Source organism: Equus quagga, chromosome 8 (genome assembly GCF_021613505.1).
Source record: "Equus quagga isolate Etosha38 chromosome 8, UCLA_HA_Equagga_1.0, whole genome shotgun sequence".
NCBI classification, from domain to species: domain Eukaryota; kingdom Metazoa; phylum Chordata; class Mammalia; order Perissodactyla; family Equidae; genus Equus; species Equus quagga.
The window spans coordinates 52,804,297-52,825,037 of record NC_060274.1 but is presented as its reverse complement, the minus strand read 5'-3'; positions in this window follow the sequence as shown (position 1 = coordinate 52,825,037).

Genomic DNA, 20,741 nt, shown 5'->3' with positions numbered 1-20,741 from the left:
TTAATAACCATTTTGCTTAATTTATTAATAATTCTTGTGGCTTTTATTGAAGAAACAGCTGAGAAATCAAATTAAGAAAGACACAATCTAGAAGTTGGTCAATCTTCATAGATTTTCATAGAATGATATTCTGAAAAATCTGTAGATTTTCTCCCCAAATAAGTCCTTATTATCAAGACAGTAACTAATTTGATGTGGTGGGTTACAGAATATTGTATAAGATTGTCCCTGATGCAAAGAGGACTATAAAAATATAACTTCTTTGAAACATGTTTCCCCAGTATTTTGTTCATTCCAAGTATAGACGACATATAGGATATCTGCTCTGATAACATGTTTTAGATTTTTGAAAATGCATTGTGCTACCTAATGGGCCTAATGTTATCTTGTAAGCAAAGAACATCCGGTAATAATATTCTTCTATTAGTGGTTATTCATTTGTCTCTTCGGGATGCTACAATGCTATTTCAAGTGTTATTTTATACACTCCCTGAAGAGTCATAATGAGTCATGAATATCTTCAGTAATTGCTATGCTGAAGAAAATTTTCTTGATTTTTGGCTGGAAAACTTACAAGCCATGCATTTTTGCAATTGGCAATTTGTGCATCTGCTTAGTCTCAAGCCGCATGGATTGGTGCTGACAAAATAGACACTAGTCATGATACTATGCTACATTTAATAGAAAACGTTAAGTTTATTTATGGAAAATATCCTTGATGACCCATTTCAAATTTAGCAGCATTTTTTCCTTGGTATGTCTCAAGACATCCTCTTACATCTATACATGATGCAGAAATAAAGTCATTTGATCTCACCTAGATTGTTATTGTATTAACTTTAGTAGTGACCCGGAAAAAAAAAATCAAGCCACTAACCACTGCTCTGAGCTCTTTTCTGAGAGCCTGAGCATATTACAAGCTCTGTAGTATCTTGCGTGTTGCAGTAGGCCTCAAAGTTGGAATATGAAGGCCTACTTAAATAATTTGAACCATAGATTTTCGAAAAACCAATAAGAAAATGAACAGAGGGCATGAATTTAAAGTTCACAAAAAAATAGATTTTAACCATATGCAAAGCTATTCACTATCACTCATAAATAAAGAAAAGCAAGTTGAATCATCTATCAGCTATTTCTGAGTAGTGAACTGGCAAAAGATGAAATATTTAATAATACGAAATAATGCTAGGGATGTTGGGGAAAGAAATATTTGTACATTGTACACAAACATTCTATAGGACAAAACCTTTTATTGCAGCTTTTATTTTAATAAGAAAAGACTATTAACAATCAAAACAGTTGTCAATAGGACACTAACTAAATGAAATATAATGTATTCATCCATTGGAATACTTTACAACTATTATAAAGAGTAAGATAGAGTAACATGTGCTGATACGAAAATATCCCCAACTCTTATTATGAAACAAAAAATGCAAAGTGAAGAATTGTAAGTATAGTATTCGCCAATTTGTATTAAAAAAAATGTATATCTATACACTCTTAAAGGGATATCAAATATTTCTGAAAGAATATTCACACAGTGGTTGTCTCCAGGGAAATCCACTGAGGTATTTGATAGAAAAGAGACTATCTTTTCATTTTATTTTTTTAAATGCTGTGAGAAGATTTTAAGCCAGGTGCACATATTGTCTTATTTTCTTAATATGGAATTTATATTGTTTCAAGGTATTAAATCAATGTCTTGTGAAGTTTTCCATGTACTTCAAGGCTCATGTAAGCCTAGTGCTCCTTTGTGATTCATCTCTCTATTTCGTGGAAAAGGAATCAATGTTAAAAATAAAAGATGTTCGCTTATTTACAGGCTGTTCTTTGAGTAACGGGGGGCAAGAATGTGCAGAATGGCACGCGGCAAGGGCATCAGAACCCAGGGCAGGGAGAAAGCACTCCAAAAGTTCAAAAAAGTTTAAACGAACCAGTCCTAGTCACTTCACCCTTTCTTAGCTTCTCTGTGTTTCCGAGCCAGGCAAAAGGCAGGATGCCTTACAGAAACGTACAGGGGCAGGCCCTCTCCTGAACCAGCTGGGTCAGGGTGCATAGTCTAATTTAGGGAGAGAATTGGCCAATGTGTTGAGCTGTGCATCCAGTGCCACATTCTCTGACTGGATTCACTACTAACAATAAAATTGATCATTTAAGCTCCAGCCAATTGGCCTTTGTGCTTACTTTTTTTTTTACTTAAAAAGGAGAAGAACTGTGCTATTTGTTGGCCTTCCACAAAACTTCCAAAATTTTTTAACCTTGTATACTCACAGTTTGGTTGGTGGGCACTTTAAGTTGCCCCTTAGTCCTCTATCATGAGCCCAGATAACCTCAAAGACATTTTTGTTTTCTGGCAACAAAAGGCTATTCTGACGTAACCTGCTATTTTTCTAGTTTTGAGAAACAGCTATCTTTGAGGAGTCCTGTTTCCTTTTTGGTATCGTATTATATTTAGTATTATATGTAGATATAGATATTATATAAAATAAATATTACATTATATTATATTTAGTATTATAGATTTAGCATTATAGATGAAAATCTGAGGGTGGGGAGTATACTTTAGAATCAGTCATGGGAAAAGTGCTGCTAATGCTGTTGCTGTTGGGCTGCTTTTAGTAGGGGCAAAGCTGCAAAAACTTTTATTTCCACTCTATTCTTTATTACTTGCTTCCTTATGCTTTCTTTGAGTTTCATTTTCTCCTCTTATCTACTTCATTAAGGTGGAAGTTTAGGTTGTTGGGTGGAGATCTTTCTCATTTTTTCCTGTAGGCATTTACTGCTATAAATTTCCCTTTGGCCACTGCTTTTGCTGCATCTCATCAGTGTTGGTATACTGTGTTTTCATTTTTATTTATCTCAAAATATTTTCTAATTTCCTTATGATTTTTCTCTTTGATCCTTTGATTGGTGGTATTATTTAATTTCCACGTTTGTGAATTTTCCAGATTTCCTTCTGTTATTGACTTCTAATCTCATTCCATTGTGGTCAGAGAATATGTTTTGTGCAATTAATTTCAATCTTTTAAAAAGTTATTGAGATTACTTTTGTAACCTAACATTTGGTCTATCCCGGATAACATTCCCTGTGCACTTGGGAAGAATGTGTATCCTGCTGTTGTTCTGTAACGTATGTCTTTTGATCCAGTTGGTTTATAGTGTTGCTCAAGTCTTCTATTTCTGTGATCATCTTCTGTCTAGTTGTTCTATCCACTATTAAAAGTAGAATATTGAAGTCCCCAAATATTATTTTTAAACAGTCTATTTCTTCCTTTAATTCTGTCAGTTTTTGTTTCCTGTATTCTAGTGTTCTGTTACTAGGTGACTAGATATTTATAATTGTTGTATCTTCTTGATGGAATCCATCTTTTATCATGATAAGTGTCCCTCTTTGTCTCTTGTAGCTGTTTTCCCCAGCTTTATTGGGATATAATTGACGTATAACTACACTTTTTGTCTTTAAGTCGGTTTTGTCACATACTAGCATAGCCACTCAAGTTCTCCTTTGCTTACTGTTTGAATAGGGTATTTTTTCTATTCTTTCACCTTCAAGTTATTTGTGTCATTGTATCTAAAGTGAGTCTTTCTTAGATACCATATGAATGGATTTTTAAAATCAATTCTGCCAATCATTGCTTTTAATTGGAGGGTTCAATCTGTTTATATTTAATGTAGCTATTAATGAAAGACTTCTGCCATTTTCCTATTTATTTTCTATATGTCATATCTTTTTCTTTTTCAATTCTTTCATTACTGCCTTCTTTTGTGTTAAATAGATATTTTGTCCTGTATCATTTTAATTCCCTGGTTCTTTTGCTGTATATTTTTTGTTTGTTTCTATTTATTTATTTTTTTAATTGCAGGAACATTGGATTATAATATTATATAGCTTTTGGATGTACGTCATAATATATTTTGAATTCTGTGTATATTACATCGTGGTCACCACCCAAAAACTAATTATAGTCCATCCCCTCACATGTGAGCCTAATCACCCCTTTTGACCTCCCCTTCCTTCCCCCATGGTAACCACCAATCCAATCTCCAATGCTATGTGTTTGTTTGTCATTGTTTTTATCTTCTACTTATGAGTGAGATCATACGGTATTTGACTTTGTCCCTCTGACTCATTTCACTCAGCATAATACTCTCGAGATCCATCCATGTTGTCATGAATGACCAGATTTCATCATTTTTTATGGCTGAGTAGTAGTTCATCGTGTATAAATACCACATCTTCTTTATCCATTCGTCCCTTGATAGGCACCTGGATTGCTTCCAAGTCTTGGCTGTTGTGAATAATGCTGCAATGAACGTAGGGGTGCAAGTATCTCTATGCCTTTGCATTTTCAAGTTCTTTGGATAGATACTCAGCAGTGGGATAGCTGGATCATAATGTAGATCTATTCTTAATTTTCTGAGGATATTCCATTACTGCTTTCCATAGTGGCTGCACCAGTTTGCACTCCCACCGGCAGTGTACAAGGGTTCACTTCTCTCCACATCCTCACCAACATTTGTTGTTTCCTGTCTTGTTAATTATAGCCATTCTGTCTGGCGTGAGGTGATACCTCATTGTAGTTTTGATTTGCGTTTCCCTGATGGGTAATGACGTTGTGCATCTTTTCATATGCCTGTTGGCCATCCATATATCATCCTTGGAGAAATCTCTGCTCAGATCCTTTGCCCAATTTTTAATTGGATTGTTGGTGTTTTTGTCGTTGAGCTGTATGAATTCTCTGTATATTTTGGATATTAACCCCTCATCTGATATATGGTTTGCAAATATCTTCTCTCAACTGTTAGGTTGTCTTTTCATTTTGTTGATGGTTTACTTTGCTGTGCAGAAGCTTTTTAGTTTGATGTAGTCCCATTTGTTCATTTTTTCTTTTGTTTCCCTTGCCCGGTCAGACATGGGACTTGAAAATATACTGCTAAGACCAATGTCAAAGAACGTACTGCCTATGTTTTCTTCTAGAAGTTTAACCTCAACATAATAAAGGCCATATATAACAAACCCACAGTAAATATCATTCTCAGTGGAGAAAAACTGAAAGCTGTCCCTCTAAGAACAGGAACCAGAAAAGGATGGCCAATGTCACCACTCTTATTTAACATAATATTGGAAGTCTAGCCAGAACAATCAGGCAAGAAAAAGAAATAAAAGGGATCCACACTGGAAAAGAAGAAGTGAAACTATCACTCTTTGCAGATGACATGATTTTATATCTAGAAAACCCTAAAGAATATACTAAAAATCTTTTAGAAACAATAAAGGAATACAATCAAGTTGTGGAATACAAATCAGTGTACAAAAATTGGTTGCATTTCTATACACTAACAATGAAGTAGCAGAAAGAGAAATTAAGAATACAATCCCATTTACAATTGCAACAAAAATAATAAAATACCTGGGAATAAACTTAACCAAAGAGGTGAAAGACCTGTACAACGAAAACTATAAAACATTGTTGAAAGAAATCGAAGAAGACACGAAGAAATAGATAGATATTCTGTGCCCTTGTATTGGAAGAATTAACATCGTTAAAATGTCCATACTTCCTTAAGCAATCTATAGCTTCAACGCAATCCCTATCAAAGTTCCAACAACAGTTTTCACAGAAATAGAATAAAGAATCCTAAAGTTTATATGGAACAACAAAAGACCCCAAATAGCGAAAGGACTCCTGAGAAAAAAGAACGAAGCTGGAGGTAACAGACTCCCTGATTTCAAAATATACTACAAAGCCATAGTAACTAAAACAGCATGGTACTGGCACAAAAACGGACACACAGATCAATGGAACAAACTTGAGAGCCCAGAAATAAACCCACACATTTATGAACAGCTAATATTCAACAAGGGAGCCAAGAGCATAAGATGGAGAAAGGAAAGTCTCTTCAATAAATGGTGTTGGGAAAACTGGACAGCCACATGAGAAAGAATGAAAGTAGACCATTACCTTACACCATGCACAAAAATCAACTCAAAATGGATTAAAGACTTGAATGTAAGACCCGAAACCATGAAACCTCTAGAAGAAAACATAGGCAGTATGTTGTATATTTTTAAGTTATTTTCTTAATGGTTATCCTGGGGATTACAATTAACATCTGAATTTATAAAAATTTAGTTTGAATTAATGCCAACAATTTCAATAGTATACAAAAACTTTACTCATATGTAACTCCGACCCCATCCCCTTTATGTTTTTATTGTCACAAATTACATCTTTATATATTGTGTGCCCCTTGAAATGAATTTATAATTATGATATTATGCAATTTTCTTTATATATATAGGAAAAGAGAGGAGTTACAACCAAAAATGCAATTATATTGACTTTTATACTTTTCTATGTAGTTATCTTTATCTGTGTTGTTTATTTCTCTGTATAGATTCAAGTTCTTTCATTTCAGCATGAAGGACAACCTTTAGCATTTCTTGCAGCAGAGTTCTACTAGCAAGGAACTCTGACTTTTTGTTTATCTGGGAATGTCTTAATTCCTCCATTTTTGAAGGATTTCACCAGATATAGAATTCTTGGTGGATAGTTTTATGGTTTTTTTCATTTAGCATTTGAACTGTGTCATGCCACTGCCTCTGGCCTCCATGGTTTCTGATGAGAAATCAGCTGTTAATCTTGTGGAGGATCCCTTATGCATGATGAATTCCTTTTCTCTTGCTACTTTCAAAATTCCTTGTCTTTAGCCTTCAACAGTGTGATTATAATGTACCTCTGTGTGGATCTGTTTGATTTCATTCTACTTGGAGTTTGTTGAGCTTCTTGGATGTGTATGTTAATGTTTCTAATCTAATTTTGGAAGTTCTCAGCTGTTATTTCTTCAAATATTCTTTCTGTCCCTTTCTCTCCTCTCCTCCTGGGAATCCCCTTATGCATGTTGGTGTAGTTGATGGTGTCTCAAGGGCTTTTAGGCTCTGTTCATTTTTTTTTATTGAGGTCATAATAGTTTACAGCATTGTGAAATTTCAGTTGTACATTATTTTATGTCTGTCACCATATAAGCACTCCCTTTCACCCTTTGTGCTCACCTCCAGCCCTCTTCCCCCTGGTAACCACTGAATTGTTCTGTTTGTGTGTTTTTATTTTCCACATATGAGTGAAATCATATGGTGTTTGTCTTTCTCTAGCTTATTTCACTTAACATAATACCCTCAAGGTCTGTCCACGTTCCTGTCAATGGGACAATTTTGTCCTTTTTTATGGCTGAGTAGTATTCCATTGTATGTATATGTGTGTATATACATATACATATATGTATACCATATCTTCCATTGTATGTATATGTGTGCATATACATATACATACGTATATATGTGTATGTGTGTGTGTGTATATACCATATCTTCTTTGTATAATCATCAGTTAATGGACATTTGGGTTGCTTCCATGTCTTGGCTATTGTGAATAATGCTGCAGTGAACACAGGAGTGCATAAATGTCACTGAATTGTTGATTTCAAGTTCTTTGGATAGATACCCAGCAGTGGGATAGCTGGGTCATACGGTATTTCTATTTTTAGTTTTTTGAGAAATCTCCATGCTGTTTTCCATAGTGGCTGCACCTGGTTGCATTCCAAGAAGCAGTGTATGAGGGTTCCCTTTTCTCCACATCCTCTGCAACATTTGTTATTTTTTGCCTTGGTGATTGTAGTCATTTTAACAGGTGTAAAGTGATATCTTAGTGTAGTTTTGATTTGCTTTTCTTTGATGATTAGTGATGTTGAAACTCTTTTCATGTGCCTATTGGTCATCTGTATATCTTCTTTGGAAAAATGTCTGGTCATATCCTCTGCCCATTTTTTGATTGGGCCGTTTGTTTTTTTGTTACTCAGTTTTTCGAGTTCCTTATATATTCTTGGAGATTAAGCCCTTGTCAGATACATGATTTGCAAATATTTTCTCCCAATTGGTGGGTTCTCTTTTTGTTTTGATCCTAGTTTCTTTTGCCTTGCAGAAGCTCTTTAGTCTGATGAAGCCCCACTTTTTAATTTTCTCTTTTATTTCCCTCATCTGATGAGACATGGTGTTGGAAAAGATCCTTTTAAGTTTGATGTCAAAGAGTGCACTATCTGCTTGGTGGTATATTTTGAAGTCATGGATTGTTATGCCTTCAGCTTTCTTCTTTTTTTTTAGGATTGCTTTAGCTATTTGTAGTCTTTTGTTGCCTCATATGAATTTTAGGATTCTTTGCACTATTGCTGTGAAGAATTTCATTGGGATTCTGATTGGGATTACATTGAATCTGTAGATTGCTGTAGGTATTATGAACATTTTAACTGTTTATTCTTCCAATACATGTGCATGGAATATCTTTTCATTTCTTTACGTCATCATTGATTTCTTTCAGTAATGTCTTATAGGTTTCCTTGTATAGGACTTTCACCTCCTTGGTTAAATTTATTTCTAGATATTTTATTCTCTTTGTTGTGATTGTAAAAGGGATTGTATTCTTGAGTTCTCTTTATGTTAGTTCATTGTTAGAGTATAGACATACAACTTATTTTTTTTAATTGATTTGATACTCTGCAACTTTACTGTAGTTGTTGATTATTTCTAACACTTTTCTGCTGGATGTTTAGGGTTTTCAATATATAAAATCATGTCATCTGCAAACAGCAAGAGTTTCACTTCTTCATTTCCTATTTGGATTACTTTTTCCCGCCTTATTGCTCTGGCCAAAACTTCCAGTACAATGTTGAATGAGAGTGGTGAGAGTGGGCACCCTTGTCTTTTACCTGTTCTAGGAAGGATGGTTTTCAGTTTTTCCCCATTGAGTATGATGTTGACTGTGGGTTTGTCACAAATGGCCTTTATTATGTTTGGGTACTTTCCTTCTATCCCCATTTTGTTAAGAGTTTTTATCTTAAATCGCTGTTGGATCTTGTCACATGTGTTCTCTGTGTCTATTGAGATGATAATATGGTTTTTACTCTTCATTTTGTCAATGTGGTTTATCACATTGATTGATTTGCAGATGTTGAACCATCCCTGGTATATATCTGACTTGATGATGCTGTATGATCTTTCTGATATATTGCTGTATCCAGGTTGCCAATATTTTCTTGAGGACTTTTGCATCTGTGTTCATCAGTGACATTGGCCTGTAGTTTTCCCTTTTTTTGTTGTCATTGTCAGGCTTTGGTATCAGGGTGATGTTGACTTCATAGAAAGTGTTAAGCAGTGTTCTGTCTTCGCTAATTTTGTGGAATAGTTTGAGAAGGATAGGTGTTAAATCTTTGAATGTTTTGTAGAATTCTTCAGAGAAGTCATCTGGTCCTGGACTTTTATTTTGGGGGACATTTTTGATTACTGTTGTAATCTCGTTACTAGTGATTGGTCTATTCAGATTATCTATATCTTACTGATTCAATTTTTGGAGGTTGTAAGAGTCTAAGAATTTATCCACTTCTAGGTTGTCCAATTTCTTGGTATATAGTTTTTCATAGTATCTTTTTATAATCTTTTGTATTTCTCTGGTATCCTTAGTAATTCCTCCTCTTTCATTTCTAATTTTATTCATTTGATCTTTCTCTCTTTTTTCTTTGTGAGTCTGGCTAAGTGTCTGTCAATTTTGTTTATCTTCTCAAAGAACCAGGTCTTTGTTTCATTGAACATTTCTACTGTCTTTTTTGTTTCAATTTCATTATTTCTGCTCTGATTTTTATTATTTCTCTCCTGCTGACTTTGGGCTTTGTTCTTCTTTTTCTAATTCTGTTACATTTAGTTTGAGATTGCTTATTTGGGATTTTTCTTGTTTGTTAAGTTGAGCCTGTACTGTAATGAATTTACATCTTAGGACCACTTTTGTTGCATCTCATATAAGTTGGTATGGTATGCTTTCATTTTTATTTGTATCCAGATACGTTTTGATTTCTCCTTTAATTTCTTCAATGATTCATTGGTTGTTCAGGAGCATGTTGTTTAGTCTTTACATCTTTGTCCCTTTCTCAGCTTTTTTCTTGTAGTTAATTTCTAGTTTCATAGCATTATGGTCAGAAAAGACATTTGTTATTATCTCAGTATTTTTAAATTTATTGAGGCTTGCCTTGTTTCCCGACATATAGTCTATCCTCAAGAATATTCTATTGGGCTCTGTTCATTTTTCTTCATTGTTTTTTCCTTTCTGTACTTCAGATGGATAATTTCAGTCATCATTGATGCTTTCTTCTGCTTGCACAAATCTGCTGTTGAGCCCTTCTAGTGAATTTTTCATTTCAGTTATTGTACTTCTCAACTCCATAATTTCTATTTGGGTCCTTTTTTATAATTTCTGTCTCTTGATTGATATTCTTTATTTGATGAGACCTTATTCTCATGGTTCCTTTTAAGTTTTTATATATGGTTTCCTTTAGCTTTTTGAACATATTTAAAATAGTTCATTAAAATTCTTTGTCTTGTTAGTCCAGTGTCTGGGTTTCCTGAAATTGATTTTTTTCCTGTGTATTGGCCATACAAAAATCTGTTTATTTGCATATTTCATAATGTTTTGTTGAAAACTGGATATTTTGAATATTATGATGACAATTCTTGAAATCAGACTCTGTCTTCTTGTCTGGGTTGTTGTTGCTATTTGTTATACTGGCTGTTTTTTGTTTGAATAGTGACTTTTCTGAATTAATTTTGTAAAGTCTATATCCCTTGTAGTGTGTGGCCACTGAAGTCTTTTCCATTGAATTAGTGGTTGCCTAGTGACTGGACAGAAAATTTCTTACATGCCAGAAACCCAAACTAATAACAAACAAACACAAAACTTCTCACTGTTTGTATATGGGCTCTGTGTATATGTTGACTTTGTTGGTTTTCTCTATTATACCTGCACTGTCTATTTTATTGATTTCTGCTATCATCATTATTTTCTTCCTTTTTTCTTTAGATTTATGTTCTTCAAGTTTCTTTTCAGGAAGCTTAGTTCATTGATTTTTAAACATTTTTCTCTCTGATATATTAATTTAAAGCCATAAATTTTTGTAGAACCATAAATTTATCAATACACTGCTTTAGGTGGATCCCATAAATTTTGTTATGTTGTATTTTCCTTATTGTTCAGTTCAAAGTGTTTTCCTATCTTCATTGTAATTTGTTCCTAAACCCATGTGCAACTGAGAAGCATATTGTTTAATTCGAAAACATTTGAGATTTTTATGGTTATTGGGTTCTATTTTATTTCCATTGTGATCAGAAACCATAGTCTCTATGATTTCTGTTCTTGAAAATTATTGAAACTTGATTTATGGCTCAGCATATAGTATATTTTCATGAATGTTTCTTGTGCACTTGAAAAGAAAGTAAACTCTGTCATTTGGGGTATAATGTTACATAAATGTTATTCAGGTCAATTTGATTAATAATTTCTTTATATCTTCTAAGTCCTTACTGATTTTTGCCTGATTGTACTGTCAATTACTGAATGAAGTGTGTAAAAATCTCCAACTTGACTTACTCCAATTTGAGTATGACAATACTTGTAGATTTGCCTTATTCCTCTTTTAGCCTGGTAAATTCTTGCTTCATTTATTTTGAAGTTATACTAGATGCATACACTTTTAGGATTGTTAAGCCTTCCTGGTAGACTGGTCCTTGTGTCATTATTAACTGTTCACCTTTATCTATAGTGATATTCCTTGATTTGAAGTCTAAATTTTCTGATATTAATAAAGTCCCATCAGTTTATTAAGTTTAGTGTTTGCAGAGTATAACTTTTTCCACTCTTTCATTTTAAATTGTTTTCTTATACTTAAAGTTTGTTTTTTACAATCGGCATATATGTGTTTCTTGTTTTTGTTTGACAGGTTAACAAGTTGTCTTTTTATTGTACTCTTTAGTCCATGAACTTTTAATATAACTGCTAATATAATCAAGTTTAAATATACTGTCTTCCTCTTTGTCTTGTTATGTGTTCAACTGTTCTTTGTTGTTTGTTACTCCTTTCTTACCTTCTTTTTGACTAATCAAATATTTTTATTATTCCCTTTTATGTACTTCATTTGTTGTTTAGTTATGTGTTTCGTATTTGTTATCATAGTAATTACTCTAAAGATTACAGTATGAATCTATTTTTTTAACATTATTTGATTAAGGTCACATTGGTTTATAACATTGTATAATTTCAGGTGTACATTATTATATATTGGCTTCTATATAGACTGCACCTTACTCACCCCCAAGTCTTGTTTTTATCCATCAATAAACATATGTGCCCTTTTACCCCTTTTGACCTCCCCCTTCATCGAGGTACCCTCCAGTAACCACTAATCTGTTCTCCTTATCCATGTGTTGGTTTATCTTCCACAGATGAGTGAAATCATATGGTGTTTTTCTTTCTCTGTCTGGCTTATTTCACTTAACATAATACCTTTATAGTCCAACTGTGTTGTTGCAAATGGGAAGATTTTGTCTTTTTTTATAGCTGAGTAGTATTCCATTGTGTATATATAACATCTCTTCTTTATCCATTCATCAGTTGATGGGCACTTGGGTTGCATCCATGTCTTAACCATTGTGAATAATGCTGCAGTGAACGTACGGGGTTCATAAATATCTTTGTATTGTTGACTTCATGTTCTTTGGATAAATACCCGGTAGTGTGATAGCTGCATTGTATGGTATTTCTATTTTTAGTTTTTTGAGAAATCTCCATACTGTTTTCCATAGTGGCTGCACCAGTTTGCATTCCCACCAGCAGTGTATGAGGGTTCTCTTTTCTCCACATCCTCTCCAACAATTATTATTTCTTGCCTTTTTAATTATAGCCATTCTGACAGGTATAAGGTGATATCTCATTGTAGTTTTGATTTGCATTTTCCTAATAATTAGTGATGTTGAAACTCTTTTCATGTGCCTGTTAGCCATGTGTATATCTTCTTTGGAGAAATGTCTCTTCATTTCCTCTGCCCATTTTTTGATAGGGTTTTGTCATTGTTGTCATTGAGTTGTAAGAATTCTTTATATATTTTGGAAATTAACCCCTTTTTGGATATATGATTTGCAAATATTTTCTTCCAGTTGGTGGGTTGTCTTTTTGTTTTGATCTTGGTTTCCTTAGCCTTGCAGAAGTTTTTAGTCTGATGTAGTCACAATTGGTTAGTTTTTCTTTTGTTTCCCTTGCCTGAGAAGACATGGAATTCAAAAAGATGCTGCTAAGACCAATGTCAAAGAGTATACTACATATATTATCTTCTGGAGTTTTATTGTTTCAGATCTTACATTCAAGTCTTTAATCCAAATGAGTTAATTTTTGTGTATGATGTAAGAGAATAGTTTACTGTCATTCTTTGCACATGGCTGTCCAGTTTCTCCAACAAAATTTATTGAAGAGGCTTTCCTACCTCCATTGTATGTTCTTGCCTCCTTTGCCAAATATTAGCCCTCTATAGATATGTGGTTTTATTTCTGGGCTTTCAGTTCTGTTCCATTGATCTGTGTGACTGTTTTTGTGCCAATACCATGCTGTTTTGATGCCTACAGATTTGAAGTATATTTTGAAGTCAGGGACTGTGATGCCTCCAGCTTTATTATTTTTCCTCAGGATTACTTTAGCTATTTGTGGTCCTTTCTTGCCCCATATAAATTTTAGGATTCTTTGTTTTACTTCTGTGAAGAATGCCATTGGGATTCTGATTGGGATTCCAATTGAATCTCTAAATTGCTTTAGGTAATATGGACATTTTAACTATATTTATTCTTCCAAACCATGAGCATGGAATATCTTTCCATTTCTTTATGTCTTCTTTGATTTCTTTCAACTATGTTTTATAGGTTTTAGCATATAGGTCTTTCATCTTATTGGTTAAATTTATCCCTAGACATTTTATTCTTTTTGTTGTGATTGTAAGTGGGGTTGTATTCTTGACTTCTCTTTCTGCTAAATCATTATTAGTACATAGAACCACAAATTATTTTTGTAAGTTGATTTTGTACTTGCAACTTTGTTGTAGTTGTCAATTATTTCTAATAGTTTTCTGGTGGATTATTTAGGATTTTCTATGTAGAGAATCATGTTGTCCACAAACAGCAAGAGTTTTACTTCTTACTTTCCAATTTGGATAATTTTATTTATTTTTGTTCCCTAATTGCTCTGGCCAAAACCTCCAGTTCTGTGTTGAACAGGAGTGGCAAGAGTGAGCACCCTTTTCTTGTTTGTGTTCCCAGAGGGATGGCTTTCAGTTTTTCACCATTAAGTATAATGTTGGCTGTAGGTTTGTCATATCTGCCTTTGACAATGTTGAGGTACTTTCCCTCAATACCCATTTTTTATTGATAGTTTTTATCATGAATGGATGTTGGATCTTGTTAAATGTTTTCTCCACATTTTTATTCCTCATTTTATTAATGTGGGTATCACATTGATTTATTTGTGGATGTTGAAGCATCCCTGTATCCCTGGTATATATCCCACTGGATCATAGTGCATAATCTTCTTGATATATTGCTACATTTCAATTTGCTAATATTTTGTTGAAGATTTTTACATCTATGTTCATCAATAATATTGACCTGTAATTTTTCTCTTTTGTGTTGTCCTTGTCTGGTTTTGGTATCAGGGAAATGTTGGCCTGATAGAATGAATTAAGAGGTATCCCATTCTCGTCAATATTTCAGAATAGTTTGAGATGGATAGGTGTTAAATCTTTTTTTGAATGTTTGGTAGAACTCCCCAGAGAAGCCATCTGGTCCTGGACTTTTGTCTTTTAGCAGGTTTTGGATTATATTTCAATCTCTTTACTTGTCATTTGTCAATTCACATTCTTGGTTTCCTTTTTTATTTCATTTGTGGAGGTTGTATAAGTCTAAGAATTTATCCATATCTTCTAGGTTATCTAATTTGTTGGCATCTAGTTTTTCACAGTCTTCTCTTATAATCCCTTGTATTTCCGTTGTGTCTGTTGTAATTTTTCCTCTTTAATTTTTAATTTTGTTTATTTGAGCCATCTCTCTTTCTCTCTTACTCATTCTGGCTAAGGGTTTGTCAATTTTGTTTATGGTCTCAAAGAACCAGCTCTTAGTTTCACTGATCCTTTCTACTGGTTTCTTTTGGTCTCTATTTCGTTTATTTCTGCTCTGATTTTTATTATGTCTTTCCTTCTGCTGTCTTTGGGCTTTCTTTATTCTCTTTTTCTAGTTCTGTTATGTATAGTTTAAGATGACTTATTTGAGATTTTTCTTATTTGTTGAGGTAAGCCTGTATTTCTATAAATTTCTCTCTTAGTACAGCTTTTGCTGTATCCCATAAGAGTTGGTATGTTGTGTTTTCATTTTCATTTGCCTCCAGGTATTTTTTTTATTTCTCCTTTGATTTCTTCATTGATCCAATGGTTGTTTGATAGGGTATTGTTTAGTATCCACCTATTTGTGACTTTCCCATCTTTTTTCTTGTAATGGATTTCTAGATTCATAGCACTGTGGTTGGAAAAGATGCTTGATGTGATTTCAGTGTTCTTAAATTTATTGTGGCTTGCCTTTTTCCCAACATATAGTCTATCTTTGAGAATGTTCCATGTGCACTTGAGAAGAATGTGTATTCTGCTGTTTTTGAATGAATGTTTTATATATATCTATTAAGTCCATCTGGTCTAGTGTTTCATTTAAGGCCACTGTTTCCTTGTTGACTTTCTGTCTGGATGATATATCCATTGTTGTAAGTGGGGTGTTGAAGTCCCCTACTATTATTGTGTTGCTGTCAATTTCTCCCTTTAGGCCTATTACTTTATACAATTTGGTGCTCCTGTTTTAGGTGTATATGTTTTCATAAGTGTTATATTCTCTTGGTAGAATGTCCCTTTTATCATTATATACTGACCCTCTTTGTCTCTCATTATCTTTTTTGTCTTGAAGTCTGCTTTGACTGATATAAGTATGGCAACACCTGCTTTCTTTGCTTGCCATTTGTCTGGAGTATCATCTTCCACTCTTTCACTCTGAGGCTATGTTTGTCTTTAGAGCTGAGATGTGTTTCTTGGATGCAGCATAATGTGGGATCTTGTTTTTTAATCCATCCTGCCACTCTGTTTCTTTTGATTGGAGAATTCAATTCATTTACCTTTTCAGTGATTATTGATATATGAGGGCCTAACACTGCCCTTTTATCTCTTGTTTTCCAGTTGTTCTATATTTCCATTATTTCTTTTCCCTTGTCTTTCTGACTGCTATTTCACTTTTCTCTTTATCTCTGATTTGTGGTTCTGCTCTGTTTTTTTATTTATGTTACCATGAGGTTTGTATAAGACATCTCATAGATGAGATAGTCTATTTTCTGATATCCTCTTATCTCCATTAGCCTAAGCAGATTCCATCTCTTCCCTCTTCCCCTTCTGAGTTTTTGTTGCCACAAATTATTCTTTTCTTCTGTTGGAGTTTGTGACTAAATTGAAGTGTTTTTGGTTTTAATGCTTTCCTTCCCTTTATCTTTTATGTTATAATTAAGTATTTGCTAACCAATTCTGATAGAGAGCTACAGTTTTCTGATTTTGTCTATTTGTCTCCTTCCTCAAAGCTTTATAGACTTTTGTCTCTTTGTTTCAGGTAGGAGGGCTCCTTTCATCGTTTCTTGAAAGGCAAGTCTAGTGGAAATGAACTTCCTCAGGTTTTGTTTATCTGGGAAAGCTTTTATTTCTTCATCAAATTTGAAAAATAATTTTGCTAAATAGAGTATTTTGGGATGAAAGTTTTTGTCTTTCAGTATTTTGAATATACCATTCCATTCTCTCTTAGTTGGTTAGTTTCTACTGGGAAATCTGCTGAAAGCCTGATAGGGGGTTCTTTGTAGGTTATTTTCTTCTGTGTGGGTGCCTTTAATATTTTTTCTTTTTCATTGACTGTTGACAGTTTTAATATTATATGCCTTAGGAAAGGTTTTTTTCACATTGATATAATTAGCAGTTTTATTGTCTTCATGTACTTTAAGTCCAGTTCTTTCCCCAGGTTTGGGAATTTCTCATGTATTATTTCTTTGAACAAGCTCTCCACTCCTTTATCCTCTTCTCCCTCTGGAATACCTATAATCCTTATGTTGCTTTTCCTAGTTGAGTCAGATATTTCTCAAATTTCTTCATTTAAAAAAAATCTTTGTTCTCTCTCCTCCTCCATCTAAAGCATTTCTGTATTTCTGTCTTCTAGTTCCCTAAATCTGTCTTATATAAGATCTTCTCTATTTTTCATGGTTTTTACATTATTTTTTATCGAATTGATTGTATTCTTCTATCCAGAATTTCTGTATAGTTTTTTTAAGGGATTCAATATCTTTGCTGAAGATGTCTTCTGTTTTGTCTGCTGGAAGTTGTACCAGTAGGGCTGTTCTGTATTTGTGCAAGCTCGTCTCAGTCACTCAGTGGATCCACCAGTGCAGGTCAGGCTGCTATGCTCAGCAGGCAGGTCCCAGTGAGCTGCTGTGCTCAGTGGGCGGCGTGCCTTCATGTGGGCTGAGCTGCCACCACATGGCAGGTTGCACTTGCACAGGTGGGACACCTTCCTGAAGGCCAGTCACTGCACTTGGTTGACGAGTCTCATGGGCTTCTGTGCTCAGTAGGCAGGGTGCCTTCATGTTTGCTGGTGCAGTGCTTACAGGGAGGTCCTGCAGGCTACTGCACTCAGCAAGTGGGGCACCTCTGCATGGGCTGAGATGCTACCACTCAGTGGGGAACATTGCTATGGGTAGGGCTGCTGCAGCAACATGGGCTCTCCTGCAGGCTTGGCTGCCACTCCAAAAGCATTGGTGTATGGGTCAGGCTGCTCCCACCTCCACACACAGTTTTGCTGGCCATTGTGTGAGGATCCAGGGCCTGGCTCACTGCCACCAGGGAGTGGCAAGGGACCACTTCCCTACTTCCACTTCTTTCTGGGGCTCCAGTCCACCCATTTTCAGATGAATAGTTGTGTGGATCTCTTAGGCATTCTGTTGTGCTGTGTATGGAATCCTCTGTTGGCTAATGAATGCCTGTTTAGTTATAACTTAGACAAGAGAGTGACAAAGAGAAAACTCACTCCACCATGACGCTGACTTCACTCTTCAATATGGATCTTTATTACATCTTTATTCCCCACCCACCTTTCATGTTATTATTGTCATATGTTTTGCTTTCACATATATTTTAAAGTCCATGATATACAATATTTGTTTTTACTTTAAAAAGTCAGTGATCCCAAAATTTTAAAAAATAGCCTTTTGACCTTATTTACATATTTCCAATATATTGTTCCTCATTCCTTGTTAAGGAGCCATGCTTAAACATGGGATTAAGTCCCTTTGGCTTGAAGTATATCATTTCTTACTTCTTGAAGAGTGAATCTGCTACTGCTGCATTTTTTAAGCTTTTATTTGTTTAAAAATATCTTGATTTATTTTTCATTTTTGAAGTATATATCCTCTGCATATAAAATTTGAGGCTTTTTTCTTTCATCACTTTAATTATGTCATTAAACTGTCTTTTGGCTTTTATTGTTTATGATGAGTAGTCAGATTTCATTCTTACCATTGCTTTACTAATGCAATGTCTTTCTTTGACTGTGTTTAGATTTTCTTTTTATCTTTACTTTCTCTCAATATGACTATAACTTTCCTAGGTGTAGTTTTCTTTGTATTTATTCCAAATGAGATCTACTTAGCTTCTTAAATCTGTGTCCATGTTTCATCAATATTGAGAAATTTACAGCCATTGATCATTCAAGAATTCCTTCAGTCTCATTTTTTGAAATTCCAATTACAAATATGTTAGAATTATTTTATATTTTCCCACAGGTTTCTCATGCTTGTTTCACTACTACTGCTTTGTCCATCATCATCACTATTATTTTCTCTTTATGGTTAAGTTCAAATAATTTCTTTTCCTCTGTGAGTACTCTGATTTTTTCCCTACTGTGTTGGGTCTTCTGTTCTGTATATCCACTGAATTTTTATCTTTAAATGCTGTATTTTTTAATGTTCCTGTAGTGTAATTATTTTTTTAGTGCTCACATTTCTCTTGAATTTCTCCACTTTTCCACTTATTTTATCTAATTTTTGTTGTAATTTCTTTAAAATATTTACATTAAAATTTTTTCTGTTAATTTCAAATTCTGGAACCTTTTTCAAATCTGCCTAGTGTTTATTTCATTTCTTCTTGATTATTGGTCACGTTTTCTATTTCTTATTAAATCTTATAATGTTTTATTATTTTCTGGACTTTGTGTTTAAGAGAACCATAGAGACTGAATTAAATATTATTTCCACCCAGAGATGGCATGCTATTCCCACTTCCAGGAAGGTGTAAGAGTGAGTAAACTTTTTTGATTCAATCCAATCAGTAATTAAGCTGAATTAGAGCTGTGTTATTGCTATAGTTTCATCTTACCTCCTGTTCCAAAAGCTGTCTAGGGCTACCTGTCCTATCTACATATAAGAGCCCTCTCTTTCCAGCAGGAAATTGAAGAATTGGAGAAACCTGAGGTTCTGTCTCTTTTTTTCTAGACAAGACCCCAAACTCTTTGTAAACCCATGCTCCTGCAAACTCAGTAAAATTCCTGTACAGGAGAAATGAAAGTAAAGAGATCTAGCTCTTCAGCTAGGGCTTTTATTCATTCCAATAATTTACTCTGACCACGGGGCTTTTAATGGCTCCTTCAGATTCTGTTTAATTAAGTAGCATTCCTCATCTGTGGCAGGTCTAATCCTCCACTCACCTGGACCCAGACTAGGCAAACAATGGCTACAGATCACTGCTAGCCCAGAGAGGACTTTTCTATCATTGCGAATCAGTTCCTTTTTACGTCTTTGTGTTTATTGCCCTCTGGCAGTTTTAATAAATACATTATTTTTTTGTTTAGATATGTTTTTGGTTCTGGCTGAAGGATGTTCTATTCATACTATGTTATTTTCATTTAGAAGCAGAACTCTCCAAAGATTACTCTTAGAGTATTGAATTCATTACTGCATTAATCCTATTCTTGGAAATAAATTTTAAAATACTGAAAACCTTAGGATAGCTTCTTCATTTTCTCAAGTTCTATTGAAATCCAAAGAATTAACATACATCGTATCACTCCCTAGTGTCATATTTTGACTGTTTTGTTTTTCTTTTTGGAAGAGAAAATTATCAAGGCAGTTCAAAGATAAAACATTACAAACATAACAGTAATACATGCTAGCCCTTAGATCACTAAAGTTTGACTTGCATGTTAATAATAAAACATACATTTTATGCTATTCTTATTTTAGTTGAAGGAAGTCACTGAATTTGAAAATTATCTAACTCCAGCATGCTGAAATCTATGCATTTTCCTTTATTTTGAGCCTGTTATCTTTTCCTGCTTTTACTTTCAAAATTTACTATTTATCCGGCTTAGCAAAGACATTTCTTTTTTCATCCTTTTTTCTTCTTAAATTGCTTCCTCATGAATCATTCAAATTCATTCTGTACATAAGAACAGCAGAAAATTATTTTTGAACAGAAAGGCTCAAGCTTCCCAACAAGATGATGTTTATTTAGTCCTTAGTGAATTTCAAGAAGATTTTACCAACCTCAATGCAAACTATTTCCTGCTCACTCAGCTCTCTTACTGAAGAATCTCTTACTTCTGGTAAGTATTCACTCAGATCCTTTTCAGCTGATATAATTCAAATCTAGAATAGAATAAATCTGTCTTGTAATTTAACAGCTTGTGAATTTTCTCTTTAACTAAATTAATGATTCCTCCATCTGTGCCACCTGATATTCTCCTCTTTCCTTTCTGTGAGTTTACATTT